General features: G+C 41.2%; 1 long non-coding RNA gene across 1 annotated transcript; it reads right to left on the bottom strand.

The window, feature by feature from the left end:
* Positions 1-3760: 3760 nt before the first annotated feature.
* LOC311119006 lies at positions 3761-4335 on the bottom strand. Its single transcript, XR_014611891.1, has 3 exons — positions 4253-4335; positions 4028-4077; positions 3761-3840 (listed from the first exon to the last, which is right to left on the bottom strand). It is a non-coding gene; the product is annotated as an uncharacterized lncRNA (long non-coding RNA).
* Between the last annotated feature and the right edge of the window lie 4230 nt (positions 4336-8565).

Raw genomic sequence — 8565 nt, 5'->3', positions numbered from 1 at the left:
CCGAGAGGCCAGGACCCATCCATGTGGTCCTCTGTAGCTCAGCTGGTAGAGCACGGCGCTTGTAACGCCAGGGTAGTGGGTTCGATCCCCGGGACCACCCATACACAAAAATGTATGCACACATGACTGTAAGTCGCTTTGGATAAAAGCGTCTGCTAAATGGCATATTATTATTATTATTATCGAAAACAGCACACAGTGCCACCCACAAAACAGAAGCAGATTAACCGCCAAAAGCATTTCAAATGCTGTCACCTCTATATATATATATATATATATATATATAACTATTTAAAAATATATACTGTATCTATTCAAATATCTTGCATATCTTATTTTCTATCATTATCAATTATAATGCATAATAATTTTAACATATAACCCGGATTGCCATTGTATTACAGTTAATTTATTGACAAGCAATTACAGTGGGGAAAAAAAGTATTTAGTCAGCCACCAATTGTGCAAGTTCTCCCACTTAAAAAGATGAGAAAGGCCTGTAATTTTCATCATAGGTACACGTCAACTATGACAGACAAATTGATAATTTTTTTTCCAGAAAATCACATTGTAGGATTTTTTATGAATTTATTTGCAAATTATGGTGGAAAATAAGTATTTGGTCACCTACAACAAGCAAGATTTCTGGCTCTCACAGACCTGTAACTTCTTCTTTAAGAGGCTCCTCTGTCCTCCACTCGTTACCTGTATTAATGGCACCTGTTTGAACTTGTTATCAGTATAAAAGACACCTGTCCACAACCTCAAACAGTCACACTCCAAACTCCACTATGGCCAAGACCAAAGAGCTGTCAAAGGACACCAGAAACAAAATTGTAGACCTGCACCAATGCTGTCACCTCTCTCTCTCTCGCTCTCGCTCTCTCTCTCTCTCTATATATATATATATAACTATTTTTAAAAATAATGCATATCCTATTTTCATCATTATCAATGAATATGCGTAATAATGCCGGCAGTTAATCCGTAGGATTTTAACATATAACCCGGATTGCCATTGTATTACATTAAATTTATTGACAAGCAATTATTATCCTAGCAAACAATTATCGCGGCCCATCCCATACTCCCCCCAACATCCCCCCCCCCACAACAGATGCGGGACAAACACACACGCACATACTCCAACACACTCAACCCCCCTCCCCCACAATCAACCATAAAATCAGATGCTCAACGGTTGTTACATCCCAGAGCCCAACTCAAGAAAGGACCCGATTTACGGGTGCACATACAGTTACAGCTGATTGAGAAAGCATGCAAGATTGAGCAGGAATTGACAACAATGTGAGATTTGATTAATCTAGTTAATCTATGTCAAGTCCTAGGTGATGGAGATCAGATCCACCCTCTTCCCCTGAGACACAAACACTCTGGTCCCCCGTTGTATTTTTCCCAAGCATCTCCGTTTAGTCAGACCTTTGATTATTTTGTGCCACCTGGGCCACAATGATAAATTGGAGACTTTTTTTTATTTTTTAAACCTGAAACTGCCTTCATTTGCAATCTAGAGCCATAATCATTATGCTGAAATTCTAGGTAAATATATATATATACAGTGCTGTGAAAAAGTATTTGCCCCCTTTCTGATTTTCTCTGCTTTTGCATATTTTTGATACTGAATGTTATTAGATCTTCAACAAAAACCTAATATTAGATAAAGGGAACCTGAATGAACAAATAACAACAATTATACTTATTTCATTTTCATAAACAAAGTTATGCAACACCCAATGCCCCTGTGTGAAAAAGTAATTGCACTGGTTTTGCCACCTTTAATTGCAATGACTCCAACCAAATGCTTCCTGTAGTTGTTGATCAGTCTCTCACGTCGAGAAAATCAGAAATGTTCAGTCTATTTTTCTGCATATCTAATTCTCTTGAGCTGTCTGTATCCAGCCTCCTGACTGGTGGGTCTTTTTGAAAATAAAATAAATTTGCTTCTCTGCATCTCTGCTAAAATCTGTGTAAAAGATTGAAAGGAATGTGAGTGGTATTCAGTACATTTAGTTATTTCTTGTTTTTCTAAAGTCTACCAACCTTGCCAGCAGACATACCAGCTGAGATAGTTAGACAAGCTAGCTACTACAACTTGATTGATGCCTGAAATGGCTTCTTGGTGTCTAGTTATGAGGATGGGAGATTAGGAACCTATCAGGGCTAAAGACAACTTCATAAAACTGCTAGGCGTCTAGTTATGAGGATGGGAGATTAGGAACCTATCAGGGCTAAAACTAACTTCATAAAACTGCTAGGTGTCTAGTTATGAGGATGGGAGATTAGGAACCTATCAGGGCTAAAGACAACTTCATAAAACTGCTAGGTGTCTAGTTATGAGGATGGGAGATTAGGAACCTATCAGGGCTAAAACTAACTTCATAAAACTGCTAGGTGTCTAGTTATGAGGATGGGAGATTAGGAACCTATCAGGGCTAAAGACAACTTCATAAAACTGCTAGGCGTCTAGTTATGAGGATGGGAGATTAGGAACCTATCAGGGCTAAAGACAACTTCATAAAACTGCTAGGTGTCTAGTTATGAGGATGGGAGATTAGGAACCTATCAGGGCTAAAACTAACTTCATAAAACTGCTAGGCGTCTAGTTATGAGGATGGGAGATTAGGAACCTATCAGGGCTAAAACTAACTTCATAAAACTGCTAGGCGTCTAGTTATGAGGATGGGAGATTAGGAACCTATCAGGGCTAAAACTAACTTCATAAAACTGCTAGGTGGCTAGTTATGAGGATGGGAGATTAGGAACCTATCAGGGCTAAAACTAACTTCATAAAACTGCTAGGTGGCTAGTAGTATTACAGAGAAACAACAAACAGACACATTTATTTTTATATATATATATATATATCCAGTACCAGTCAAAAGTTTGGACATACCTACTCATTCAAGGGTTTTTCTTAATATGTACTATTGTTTGTTTATCTCCTCTCCTTCTTATTATTCTTATTATCCTTTAGTAGTATTTTATGTTTATGTTTTATTATTCTACAATGTAGAAAATAGTAAACATTAAGAAAAACCCTTGAATGAGTAGGTATGTCCAAACTTTTGACTAGTACTATATACACACATTTATTTTTACTATTTTCTACATTGTAGAATAATAGTGAAGACATCAAAACCCAATTGAGATGGTTTGGATTGAGTCGGACCGCAAAGTTAAGGAAAAGCAGACAACAAGTGCTCAGCATATGTGGGAACTCCTTCAAGACTGTTGGAAAAGCATTCCAGGTGAAGCTGGTTGAGAGAATGCCAAGAGTGTGCAAAGCTGTCATGAAGGCAAAGGGTGGCTACTTTGAAGAATCTCAAATATAACATATATTTTGATTTGTTTAACACTTTTTTGGTTACTACATGATTCCATACGTGTTATTTCATTGTTTTGATGTCTTCACTATTATTCTACAATGTAGAAAAAGAAAAACCCTTGAATGTCCAAACTTTTGACTGGTACTGGATATATATATATATATATATAAAAACAGGACAAATCTGTGCCCCCTATGGGCCTGACCCCTCTGTGTAGGGTCTAGGGGTCCATTTAAGACGCACCCATCTCCTCAGCTAGGTAGTGGAAGAACCTAGGGTCTGAAATGGGATGTGTCCTCGGCAGAGTGGAGAGGTAACAGGTTTAGTGTTGGTATTTGTTGTGTTGTGTTGGGCGGGGCTACTCTGTGCTCCCGGGGTCATAGTGTCAAAGGTCGCTGCCTGGGTTGTAGGGGGTCACTGGAAGGTCAGGGGTCACTGTAGCTGACGATGATGTCTCTGTGTTCACATTGCTGTTCTCTTGGTTCGCCTCGCCCTGCAGAACACACACACACACACACACACACACACACACACACACACACACACAGACACACATACACACACACACACACACTTTTATTCAGATTAGGATAGAGGATGTTGCAGGGTGTGTGTGTGTGTGTGTGTGTGTGTGTGTGTGTGTGTGTGTGTGTGTGTGTAACCCAGGGGTGTGAGAGGACCTCCTCTGCAGTATATCCACGTTCACTTGCAGCATCTGACCAATCAGCATCTAGGAAAGAGGTCATGTGACAGTATTTCAGTAACTTCAACTAAGCTAAATGGAAGGTAGATGTGATAAAGGGCTGAATGTATCTGTATTCCACTACGCTAGGTGGTGCAGTGTACTGTCTAATGTTATACCATCTACACACACACACCTTTCTCTCTAACCCCCAGGTTCCTACCTTGGCCGGCAGGCTGACTGTGTCCCAGTCTGGGGGAAGGGAACTCCAGCTTCCCCCTGAGTATCTGGTCCAACAACTCCTCCTGGTCGTTATTCTCACTGTAGGAGAGGAGTGAGACTGAGTGTACCCAGTCATAATGTTTAGACCAGTGAACATTTAGATTTACATTTTAGTCATTTAGCAGACGCTCTTATCCAGAGTGCATACATTATTTTTTTATTTTTCATACTGACCCCCCGTGGGAATCGAACCCACAACCCTGGCGTTGCAAACGCCATGCTCTACCAACTGAGCTACATCCCTGCCGGCCATTCCCTCCCCTACCCTGGACGACGCTGGGGCCAATTGTGCGCCGCCCCATGGGTCTCCCGGTCGCGGCCGGCTACGACAGAGCCTGGATTCGAACCAGGATCTCTAGTGGCACAGCTGGCACTGCGATGCAGTGGAACTCACCTGCGGAATGGGAGGAACCCACACAGTAGGACGTAGGTGATGACTCCTGCAGCCCAGATATCCACCTTCAGACCATATCTGGCAACACACACGGGTAAGTTGGTAACATGTTTTACATTTGACATTTTGGTCATTTAGGAAATGGTCTTATCCAGAGTGACTTACAGTTAGTGCATTCAACTAAGGAGGTGAGTGTTAGTGCCAAAAGACAAGACAAGTAGAAGAGCTATTGAAGATTGAAAGACAAGACAAGTAGAAGAGCTATTGAAGATTGAAATGCCGAAAAAAAAGCAGTGGATCCATCCTCCCCTGATTCAGAATATGTCCTTGTCATAGTCATGGCATGCTCGGTTCAATAGCTATTGACAAGAGAAAACCTGAATATCCACATCTAAACTAATTTCACCTCTGTTGTAAGTGAACCTAGCAAACAGATACTGTTGATCCACACAGGCTTGCAAATGTGCATAGCCTACCGGTGGGTGAGCTTACAGACAAATAAACGTTCAGCTGGCTAGTTGTTTTCCTATTGGATGTTGTGTTTACTTTTACAACCTTTTGATGACACATTTATTTATAATTCAACCCTATAGTTGCTGAGGGTCGGCTTTTCCAGGCAAGAGATCAAGCAGATAACGGCGCTAGGTTGCACCGCAGTAGAAGGCCAAATGTTATTGGTGGCATACACATATTTAGCAGATGTTATTGCAGGTGTAGCAAAATGCTTGTGTTCCTAACTCCAACAGTGCAGTAATATCTAACAATTCACAACAATACACACAGATCTAATAGTAAAAGAATGGAATTAAGAAATATATAAATATTAGGACAAGCAATGTCGGAGTCCGGAGTGTGTGTGTGTGTGTGTGTGTGTATATATATATATATTGCAAATTAATTACTTAAAAATCATACAATGTGATTTTCTGGATTTTTGTTTTAGATTCCGTCTCTCACAGTTGAAGTGTACCTATGATAAGAATTACAGACCTCTACATGCTTTGTAAGTAGGAAAACCTGCAAAATCGGCAGTGTATCAAATACTTGTTCTTCCCACTGTACATACTGTAACATAGAACAAAAAGCAGCAAGACAAAATTCATAAAAGCAACAAAGTGTTTCCACACCTCACAAGTTACAGACAACAGACATGGAAAGCGGCAACACACAACTAGGGACCATGTTCACAAATCTGGAATGGAATTAAGAAATATATAAATATTAGGACAAGCAATGTCGGAGTCCGGAGTGTGTGTGTGTGTGTGTGTATATATATATATATTGCAAATTAATTACTTAAAAATCATACAATGTGATTTTCTGGATTTTTGTTTTAGATTCCGTCTCTCACAGTTGAAGTGTACCTATGATAAGAATTACAGACCTCTACATGCTTTGTAAGTAGGAAAACCTGCAAAATCGGCAGTGTATCAAATACTTGTTCTTCCCACTGTACATACTGTAACATAGAACAAAAAGCAGCAAGACAAAATTCATAAAAGCAACAAAGTGTTTCCACACCTCACAAGTTACAGACAACAGACATGGAAAGCGGCAACACACAACTAGGGACCATGTTCACAAATCTGGAATGGAATTAAGAAATATATAAATATTAGGACAAGCAATGTCGGAGTCCGGAGTGTGTGTGTGTGTGTGTGTGTGTGTGTCTGTGTGTGTGTATATATATATATATATATATACACACTGTAACTCAACCCTGTTCCTGGAGCTTTTAACTCAACCAGTGAGCATAGCCTTGCTATTAAGAGAGACCACCGTAGGCAGACCTGGCTCTCAAGAGAAGACAGGCTATGTGCACACTGCCCACAAAATGAGGTGGAAACTGAGCTGCACTTCCTAACCTCCTGCCAAATGTATGACCATATTAGAGACACATATTTCCCTCAGATTACAGCGATCCACAAAGAATTCGAAAATAAACCCAATTTTTATCAACTCCTTATCTATTGGGTGAAATACCACAGTTTGCCATCACAGCAGCAAGATTTGTGACCTGTTGCCACAAGAAAAGGGCAACCAGTGAAGAACAAACACCATTGTAAATACAACCCATATTTATGTTTATTTATTTTCCCTTTTGTACTTTAACTATTTGCACATTGTTACAACACTGTATATAGACATAATATGACATTTGAAATGTCTTTATTCTTTTGGAACTTCTGAGTGTAATGTTTACTGTTAATATTTATTGTTTATTTCACTTTTGTTTACTATCTACTTCACTTGCTTTGGCAATGTTAACACACGTTTCCCATGCCAATAAAGCCCTTAAATTGAATTGAATTAAATTGAATTGAATTGAGAGAGAGACAGCGAGAGAGAGAACTGAATTGAGAGAGAGAGAGAGAGCGACAGAGAAAGACAGAGAGAGAGACAGACAGACAGACAGACAGACAGAAAGAGACAGAGAGAGAGAGAGAGAGAGAGAGAGAGAGAGACAGTGACACACACAGAGAGAGAGAGAGAGAGAGAGAGAGAGAGAGAGAGAGAGAGAAGGGTCAGTCAGTCACTGTAAAGTCCACTATTCAGCAGAACAAAGACAACACCTGGGTTGTGTTCATTAGGCCCCAAACGGAGGAAAACTGACTGAAACTGGGAGGGACTGTCCCGAAATTGTCCAATAACAAACTCTTGTTTTCATTGCCTTTGCTCAACATTTTAATACAGTGTGCACTCATGAATAGGACCCAACACCCCTCACCTGGTTTACAGGAGGACAGAGACCACACGGCCTGAGTGCCGATCTCCCGGACCGTCCCTGTTCTCTCCAGCTGCTTAGGGTCAGCACCCGGGGTGGGGGTCATATTGGGGGTCGCCATGCTACACAGGAAGGAGCATAGCCATAGAACATTTCATTAATTACATTATGTATCCTTTATTTAACCAGGCAAGTCAGTTAAGAACAAATTCTTATTTACAATGATGGACTACACCGGCCAAACCTGGGCCAATTGTGCGCCGCCCTATGGGACTTCCAATCACAGCTGGTTGTGATACAGCCTGGAATCGAACCAGGTGGTTTGTAGCGACGCCTCAAGCACTGAGACGCAGTGCCTTAGACCGCTGCTCCACTCGGGAACATTAGTGTGGTCTGATGGCCTTTCCCCCTTCTAGAAGCTCTATGTCTACGATGGGGGTCTCCACTAGCCATGCTAGACCAACACAACAGAGACCGTAGTGCTGTAGCTAGTAACTGATCTCAACACTGACTCAGGTCACGTACAGCAGAGGTGCATAAATGTAATGTACCACGCTGCTCAACACAGGATGCCACACAGATTGGTCATATGTGGTTGTAGGCTTTGATCACATTCACATTGCATAATTGGTCTCAGTCATGTAGCTACAGCTGAGGTCCCTAAATGTAGCTAATGTGCCACACTATTTTGAGATGATTGTGGGGTCCTGGTTCCAGATCTGTTAGTTGTTGCTGCCTTGCCAACTACTATTGTCACGCCAAACCAAATGTGACATTTACAATTATTTCTGAAAATATCATTAGCTACCCTATTAATTCAAAACAGCCCTTATGCCGTGACATTGTGTACCGCAATGCCGTGACCCGGATTCGAACCGGGGTTGCTGCGGCCACAACGCAGAGTACTAACCACTATACGATCACGGCGAGCTACCAGGGCTTGTGAGTGCGGCAGGAGAGAAGGGGCTTTTCATTCATGGTGACGTGCACTAGTAGTCATATGCCAACAGCAGTATCCGATGACAGTAGGAGTTGCCACCTTGCCAATGGCAGCCAACAGGACAAACAGATCTGGGACCAAGGGAGTGATCAGTGAGTGTGCTCAAAACACTGTGTATCGTTCCGAGTTCATTCT

This window comes from Coregonus lavaretus (genome assembly GCF_964263955.1).
Source record: "Coregonus lavaretus genome assembly, contig: HAP1_SCAFFOLD_927, whole genome shotgun sequence".
Lineage (NCBI taxonomy): Eukaryota > Metazoa > Chordata > Actinopteri > Salmoniformes > Salmonidae > Coregonus > Coregonus lavaretus.
This window is presented reverse-complemented; position numbering and strand designations above follow the sequence as displayed.